We start from the raw sequence: 8,968 nt of genomic DNA on the forward strand, positions 1-8,968 counted from the left end.
AGGAGAGTCCTCTAGCCGTGCCCCCAATTGTCCTACATTATGTAGGAGGGTCCAACCTGTGGCCCCGGGCCACACGCAACTCAGGATGGCTATGAATGCAGCCCAACACAAAACTGTAAATTTACTTAAAACATTATGAGATTTTTTTTGTGATTTTGTGTACAATGTATTTAATGTGTGGCCCAAGACAACTCTTCTTCCAGTGTGGCCTAGAGATACCAAACAGTTGGACACCCCTGCTAGAGAAAGTTTCCAAGCCTCAGCACAGGAAGAGAGAACCTTGAGGTGTCTGAGCTGAGGAGAGAGAGGTGGGAGTCTCGGGAAGCCAGGCTGCTACAATTCACAGGGCAGAGAACTAGAGGGGAGAGAGATGCAGGGAAAGCATGCCAGAGATCTTCACAGACACCCCTTGAGTTCAGTGGTGAACAGTGCATTGCGTGAGGCTGGAGAAAGGACCATGTGAAAGGATTAGGCAGGATGGTGACTGGCTGTTAGGGCCAGAAGTAATACTTGTTTCCAACAGCAATAGACTCAGGGGAAAACCCCTCATAACTGAAGCAGTATCATTAGAGCACCAAGTAAGGTATGCTTCAGTAGTGGGAAACAATTGTCCTTAGACTAAATGCTGGTCTGGGCCTGCTTTAAAAAATTAAAGCAAGGTTCCAAAAGATAAAAATGTTTCTGAGTAATTGAATGGGATTCAATATTAAGAATCCTCCCAAGCTGGTTCTACAATTCAAATGAAAATGCAAAAGATTTAGAATAAGCAAAACAACTCTGAAAAAGAACAAAGTTGAAGGACTTACACTAGCTGACTTCAAGACTTATTATACAGCTACAAATACTGTGGTATTTGACAATTTTAGAATCAAATCCCACTTCCACTTCTTTATTTTATTGATTCCAGAGAGAGGGAGAAAGAGTGGAAAGAGAGGGAAAGAAATATCAAAGTGAGAGAGAAACATCAATAGCTTGACTCCTGCATGTGCCCCAACTGGAGACCAAACCCACAACCCAGGCATGTGCTCTGACGGGAATCACACCTGTGACCTTTCGGTATGCAGGACAACACCCAACCAAGTGAGCTACAGCAGCCAGGGCCCCAGTTCCATTTCTTACTTACTTTGGGCACATCACCTAATCTCTAAGCCTCAGTTTTCATATCTGGAAAATCAAAACAATAATATTAACAATCTTGTAGGATTATGTGACTAAATAAAATTGTATATAATGCATTTAACACACTGCTGGACCTGTAAAAAGAATGTCAGCTTTTATTAATTACCCACTCAACCTTGGACAGGGACTGTATCTGCCTCATCACTGTATCCTTGGGGTCCTAGAAGAAAATTGCCATTCTATTATCTCAAGCAAAGAGTTAACAATAAGCCAGCTATTTATTGTAGTTAAGGAACTTTCAATATCATTAAACTGACAATTATCTCCTACTTTAAGTATAAAAATATTAGTGATTCATTGGTTTGGACGTACATAAAGCCCCAAACCTTTTATAAAATAAACTTGATCCACTTACAAATATGAAAATTAAATCAAAATGTGTTAAGGATCAGAAAATGTTCTTCATTTAAACTTCAAAAGCTTTCTTGGCCTCTTATGTGGTAGCTTACACAAGATTATCTTTGTTGGGTGATATTAATTGGGTCTATAAAGAATCCCATTATTAGAGTATAACTATTTTATAATGAACTTACTTGATTCATAGATTAGTACACTATAAACTCTTTTAATCTTTATATTAGTTTTCTTAGCATTTTTGATTTTCTATAATTATCGTGCATTTACTAAATTGAGCAGTAACCTTAATGCTTTATAATGTTAGTGTAAGAGATGAATTTCCTAATAATTTGGGTGAAAATGACTTCATTCATGGAGAGGATTTAATATTCATAGACAAAATGACAAGAATTCTTTATGGATAGATGATGACATTTTAAAGAACTCTCAGCCATTGAGTGGAAGATTCAAAAGTGGTAATTCTGGGACAACAAATAACTTGATTAAGAATTATTCAATAAAGAAAGGGCAGATTATTTTCTTTACTGAGAGATAATTTTTACTTTATATTTAAAAACATAATTGGGCCATTAATGCTCAACAGAGCAATTTAATTGTTTTGACCAAAAACATTTAAAAATAGTATTCACATGTAATACATCAAATCTTTTATAGATGTACAATATATGTGTAATATATTATTAGGCTAGGATACAAAAAGGCTTGCTAGAGTTGAAATACTAATCATGGTATCTGTGGTACAGAATTGCCTCAAAGGGGATAGCTCCTCAAAATTTGGCATAATGCCAAATTTCATTAGGTTATAAATTGTTTCTAATGAATTTTTCATTGTTTGGAGGAATGGAAAAATAACTGTAAAAGCAACAGATACATTGTATATTCTTGGAATAGGCTACTCAATTTTTCTAACCTGCGTATTTCTAGACTATAGTGCTATGATAAGTAATTAAATAATCAATAATGGGACACATGCAAAAGATTTAAAACCAGTCAAAACTACTAAATACTATGCAATTTGAAAAAATCAATAGGCTGTTTATTTAATTCCTTCAAAAGAAGATTTATTTCAATGGCTAGTATGGTGCTTCATTTAATGTTAACAAAGAGATGGTAAAAAGGAAAGAAACAGCGTAGGTCTCGAACACCGTATGCTGCTAACTTTGCATCACTTAACTGTTCTGGGTGCACAACTGGAGGGTGGTTTTCAACCTCCTCCCCTTCTTTTTCCTATTCCAGTGTTAAACATTTTGTCAAATGGTATCTTACATGCAGCATCAATATACAAAGCAGATAAATGGAGAACTGCTCTGCTGAGGTGGTGGATGGGAAAAACCTAGAGCCCTCTGCAGATTTGTTTATGCTATTTTTCACTGCATAAACGTTTAAAAAAATCTGATCATGTTGCTTTTGTTTCTAGGTTGTACATACTCAGGAAAGGACTTTGCAGCATAAAAACTGTTAAACAATCACATCTTCCTTCTTCAAAGACTTTCACATTTAAGACTTGCTCTATCTGGATTTCACTTTCACTTTAGGAGTAACATAGATCTCCAAATTCACATTTTCCAAGATTACTACCCAATTGTTCTTCCATTTATTACTTTCTACTCATCATATTGATTTGAAATGTCATCTTTCTCCTATAATAAATTATCATGTATCATCAAATCTATTTCTAATTTCTGGTACTTTAGTTATACAGATGCTTTTATCTCTTCCCATCCTTTACATATTGCCAAGAACAAGTATTATATTACAGTTCTTATTTCTTAAACTATGAAGACTTCAGTTCTGTACACTGATTGTTAGCATTTTGCTATTTTTTCATGCCACATTTACTCTTCTTTATTGTCAACTGTGTAAAAATATTGACATATATGCAATGGTAACCAAATAAGACATACATAAAAAACACTAGCATAGTGGTTAAGAGTATACATTTTGCAGTGAGGATGCAGACAATTATGCTTCTTATTCAATGGAATTGTTGTGAGAATTAAATATCTTAATATTTGTAATGCACTTATTGTTATAATTATTATATATAATTAGAAATCCATTGATTTTACCTGTATATTATACATTTAGCCACTTTAGTTGCTATCCTTATATACTAACATGACTATTTAACTTATCAATGTATATTGAGCCAATATCTCTCTCATTTCTTCAAATCAAGGATCTTAAGATGCTTGAATTCCAATAAACTCCTCTTTCATCTTCCATATTACTATCTTCCAGTTCCATCTTGCTTTCAAGATTCTTATAGTTAATCATTATATTTATTTTTCAATTCATTGTTACACTTACCTATGTACATATCCATAATCAATATTCAATAAAGTTTTTTCCTTTAACTCTATTTGTGTTTATTTTTCATTTTATATCCCCTTTATTTTTGTTTATGTTGACCTGCCTTTATCACCTTCAATTTTTTCCTCACTTTGTGATATTCGTTAGACTTTTGAAGTTAAATAATTTTCAATTTAATCCGTATAATTTAAAATTGACAATTATTTTAAATCTTAAACAAAATCTCTGGATGTAGCCACTTCCATTTTGTCTTAATCCAAAATCTAAACAATTACCCTGAAACTATTGCCTTTTACCACTAGATGGCGCCTATGTCTAAGTAACACAAATTTTTTTTTTTTAAGTTCATTTGGAAATAACCTTGTTTTCCTTCGAGGTAAATCCTGCCGAGTTTTAATAATAGGTAAAATGTATCTCTTTATGATTTAAAAAATTGTTAATTTTAGCTCTGGCTGGTGAAGCTTAGTGGATTGAGTGCCACCGATGAACCAAAAGGTCACTGGTTGGATTCCCAGTCAAGGCACTTGCCTGGGTTGTGGCCCAGGTCCCTGGTATGGGGCTCGTTAGAGGCAACCACACGTTGATGTTTCTATCCCTCTCTTTCTCCTTCCCTTCCCCTCTCTCTAAAAATAAATACATAAAACCTTTTAAAAAATGTTCATTTTAGACAATTTGGATTAAAATCTTTATTTTTAAAAAAGATTTTATTTATTTTTTAGAGAGAGGGAGAAAGAAAGAGAGAGAAACATCGATCAGTTGCCTCTCACGTGCCCCGACCTGGGGACCTGGCCCATAACTGAGGCATGTGTCCTGACTGGGAATCAAACTGGCGACCTTTTGGTTTCCAGGCCTGAGTTCAATCCACTGAGCAACACCAGCCAGGATACAATCTTTCTAAATTGAGTGATACATTTCTCTCTCTTAATCTAGAGCATAATAAACCTGTTGCCTGATGATTTAGTGATCATTATAACATCAGTTACAGCACTACACAAGATCATTCTAGTGCTTGATCCTACATTAAACAGCCCCACATAACTATGCCTTTTAAATTCACTTTTTACAGTATTTTTCTTTCCGAATATTACTTTTAAACATCTTTCCTCTTTTTTTTTCTTTCTGAATATTACTTTTAAAAATTAACTTCTAGGAACAAATGTCATCTTTGACCAACCTTTGTATATTTTTTATTGTTGTTCAATTACAATAGTCCCCATTTTTCCCCCATTACTCTTCCCTGTCCTATCCACCCCCCACCAGCCACATTCAATCCTTCCCCCACCACCTGAGTTGTCCGTGGGCCCTTTATACAAGTTCCCTGATTTGACCCTTCCCCTTTTTTCCCCTGTTATCCCCTCCCACCTGCTCTGGTCACTGTCAGTTTGTTCTTTCTTTCCATATCTCTAGTTCTATTTTGCTCACTTGTTTTGTTGATTAGGTTCCACTTATAGGTGAGATCATATGGTATCTGTCTTTCACTGCCTGGCTTTTTCACTTAGCATAATACTCCCCAGTTCCATCCATGCTGTCGCAAAGGGTAAGGGCTCCTTATTTCTTTCTGCTGGGTGGTATTCCATTGGGTAAATGTATCACAGTTTTTTGATCCACTCATTTACTGGTGGGCACTTAGGTTGCTTCTAGCACTTGGCTCTTGTAAATTGTGCTGCTGTGAATATTGGGGTGCATAGGTTCTTTTGAACTGGTGTTTCAGAATTCTTAGGGTATAGTCTCAGTAATGGAATTGCCAGGTTAAAAGGCAGTTCCATTTTTAGTTTTTTGAGGAAATTTCATACTGTTTTCCACAGTGGCTGCACCAGTCTGCATTCCGACCAACAGTGCTCTAGAGTTCCCTTTTCTCTACAACCTTGCCAGCAGTCGTTATTTGTTGATTTATTAATGATGGCCATTTTGACCAGTGTGAAGTGGTATTTTTGTGATTTTAATTTCCATCTCTCTGATGGCTAGTGATGCTGACTGAGCATCCTTTCCTATGTCTCTGGGCCCTCTGTATGTCCTCCTTGGAGAAGTATAAGAATATGGAGCACTTTACAAACTTGTGTGTCATCCTTGTGCAGGGGCCATGCTAATCTTCTGTGTATCGTTCCAATTTTAGTATATGTGCTGCTGAAGTGAGCACTGCCCACCCTTTGTTTTGAAATATTGCTACTTCTATGTCCTGGCTGGTGTGACTTAGTGGATTGAGCACCAGACTGTGAAACAAAGGGTTACCAGTTTGATTCCCAATTAGGGCATGTCCTTTCTTTCTCCCTCCCTTCCCCTCTCTCTAAAAATACATAAATAAATCTTTTAAAAAATGAAATATTGCTACTTCTAATGCATTTTGATCCAATCAACCAGAGAAATGAAGTTATTAAAATTGGGTCAAATATAACTCTTATTGATGAACTACATATACTTTAGTATGGTTTATGGTATTTGTTTTGGGTCCTCTATGATCTGTTTGGGTAGAGATGTTTTGAAAGTTGAAGTTGCTTAATAAGTGATGTGTTTGAATATATTGATGTGCAATATATTGATGTGCAAATATATATTTGAATATATTTGATATATTAATAATTGAAGTGCAGGGCACTCAAAAATGTCAGTGCTATTTACCGCATTAAGACTTCCCTTTGACTTCTTTTCCTTTTCATTTCGGCATTAATGATACCATTCACCCCAGTAAGGTGACTCCAGGTCTGAGAACTTACTTCATGCAAGTAATTTCAGGTCTACTTTTTACACCTTAAAAATAGATTTTCATATACTTATTAAAATAATTTTTATCTATAAAAAGGAACAATTTATAGACACTTGTAAAAACATGTATATTAACCAATAAATTCATTCTTAAACTTTAGTATTCATCAGAATCTTGTTACAAATGTATATAGATTCCAGGGCCCCCAGTTCCAGAGACTGTGTTTCAGTTGGTATGAGGTGGAGACCAGGACTCAGTATTTTAGACAAATGCCCTACATTGATTCTTTACCTCTGTGTTTCTCAGAATTTTTAGCTGACACTAAAGGAGCAATTCTCACTTGAATAAATGTAAAGTTGAGTGCTTTATTTTGGATTCAGAATTGGTGTGTTATACAACCGTAATTTACAGGAAGGAAATTAGTGTTCACATCAAAGCCTTTTCCAAAGTAAGACAATACTGATAATTCCATTAGTACTTATTTTCTCAATAAATAATGTTTGGGGACATCTCTTCATAGTTCAAATCATATCCAAAGATGGTAAACTAAAATTACTTCAGATTACTATTTATTCATAGGATTTTCTAATAAGTAACTATGAAAATATAATTAAAATTAAGGTAACTATGTCAGGGTTTTTTTTTTTACACTGATCCTTACTTGTTTTTCAAATGCTTTTTCTAAAAATCAACTTTTGCCCTCCTTACTGATAGAAACACTTTTCCATGCCTTTTAAGTGACCCTGTTTTGAGAAGTGTTAACACCAGAAAATCTCCAGATATGCATCATGTATCTTTTGGTCTACTTTAATAACAAAACAGAGTCTCCTTGTTATCCTCACTTACTCAACCAATGTACATGCTTGCCCCTATGTTTACACAGTGCATTCATTAGTGGTTTTTTACTTGTCTAGTCTTTTGGTCCATAAAGCTAGAGTTTATTATCCTCCAGGTGATGAATCTTCTTGTTTACAAATTAATTGCAGATCATGTGTGGGCAGCATGATTGCTGATCCTGCCTAACGAATACATTTAGTCTTTTATTTTTTTTCTGTTGCTATTTTCTAATGTGAAGTGGGTAGACCAAAACCAATTAATTCTATTCCAGTTTTCCAGTGCCTTGCTGCATGCTTCTTCTGTCACTACAGATGCTTATGACTCTTAATGTATGGCTTTAAATAACATCGATATTAGAGATGTGCTGATACTAAACTACATGCTCCTGATAACTGCATCTTTCAGGTAAACCAGAGCTGCTAATTACTTTAAGAAGTTTTAGGTCACACACTCATAATTCAAATCAATTTATCTTCAATAAAACTACTTATATGCAGATTGCTGAATAATCATAGCCATAGAACTAGAAATCTTTAAGAACATTTAAAACCATAGCTCAAAGACTATAATACCTAGTCGACTGTGATTTTACCAGAGGGAAGTTTTTTTATTTAAGATTTTATTTATTTATTTTTAGGGAGAGAGGAAGGGAGGGGGAACGAGAAGGAGAGAAACATCAATGTGCAAGAGATACATGGATCAGTTGCTTCTCACATGCTTCCTACTGGGGACCTGACCCACAACCCAGGAATGTGCCTTGACTGGGAGTCGAACCAATGACCTTTCGGTTTGCAAGCCAGCACTCCATCCACTGAGCCACACCAGCCAGGGAACCAGTGGGAAGTTTTGGGGTGGTTTTAATATGTGAATATAAAATTTAAAAAATGGATATGTGGTGTATTTTAGATGAAGAAGTTAGTAGTTTTTTTATGCTTCTCAACATCTAGTCAATAAAGAGTTATGAATGAACTAGAAGAGCAATCTTGCTTTTGTGAAGACAAGCACTTATTGAGGCTATCATAAGATTCCAAAACATGTGGTGACTCTTATAGTTTGTAACTGAGATGTTAGCATTAGTGAGTGAATGGGAAGGTGAATTTAAAGTTAAGGTTACTCAAGTGTCATTAGTCTAATATTATGATACAGTTCGTAATTTTTTAACAGGAAAATAAAGATGCTTCTCTTATATATTAGATTCTTGTGGTGTTAGGGTTATGGCTGTACTGTGATATATTTACAGAAATATTTTCCTGTTCCTTAACATAATCACAGACAACCAGGCACCCCAAAATCTAGGTGACATTAACCAGCATTAGAAGCTTGAAACATATGGAGTAGTAAGTGTGATATAAATGAATTTAAATATAACTATTTTTAGTATATATTATGTTTCTAGCACTCGCTAAGCAAAATTATGTAGGTTATTTCATTCAGTTCTCCATCTTATACATCTTTTGCAGATGAAGAAACGATCATTTTCTCTGGCTTACTAGTTTTCCTGTTGTCAACTGGATCTGGATACGCTCTGGCAGAATTAAGCAGTACCACCATTTTGCTTCAAAGAACATTAATGCTGCCCTG

At 35.1% G+C, this 8,968-nt stretch overlaps 1 non-coding gene across 1 annotated transcript; it reads right to left on the minus strand.

Moving 5' to 3' along the window:
* Positions 1–5,879: 5,879 nt before the first annotated feature.
* Positions 5,880–5,986, minus strand: LOC123814393. Its single transcript, XR_006784896.1, has one exon. It is a non-coding gene; the product is annotated as a U6 spliceosomal RNA (small nuclear RNA).
* Between the last annotated feature and the right edge of the window lie 2,982 nt (positions 5,987–8,968).

The sequence above is a fragment of the Phyllostomus hastatus genome, unplaced genomic scaffold (genome assembly GCF_019186645.2).
Source record: "Phyllostomus hastatus isolate PE091 unplaced genomic scaffold, TTU_PhHast_1.1 phas_contig_1, whole genome shotgun sequence".
NCBI classification, from domain to species: domain Eukaryota; kingdom Metazoa; phylum Chordata; class Mammalia; order Chiroptera; family Phyllostomidae; genus Phyllostomus; species Phyllostomus hastatus.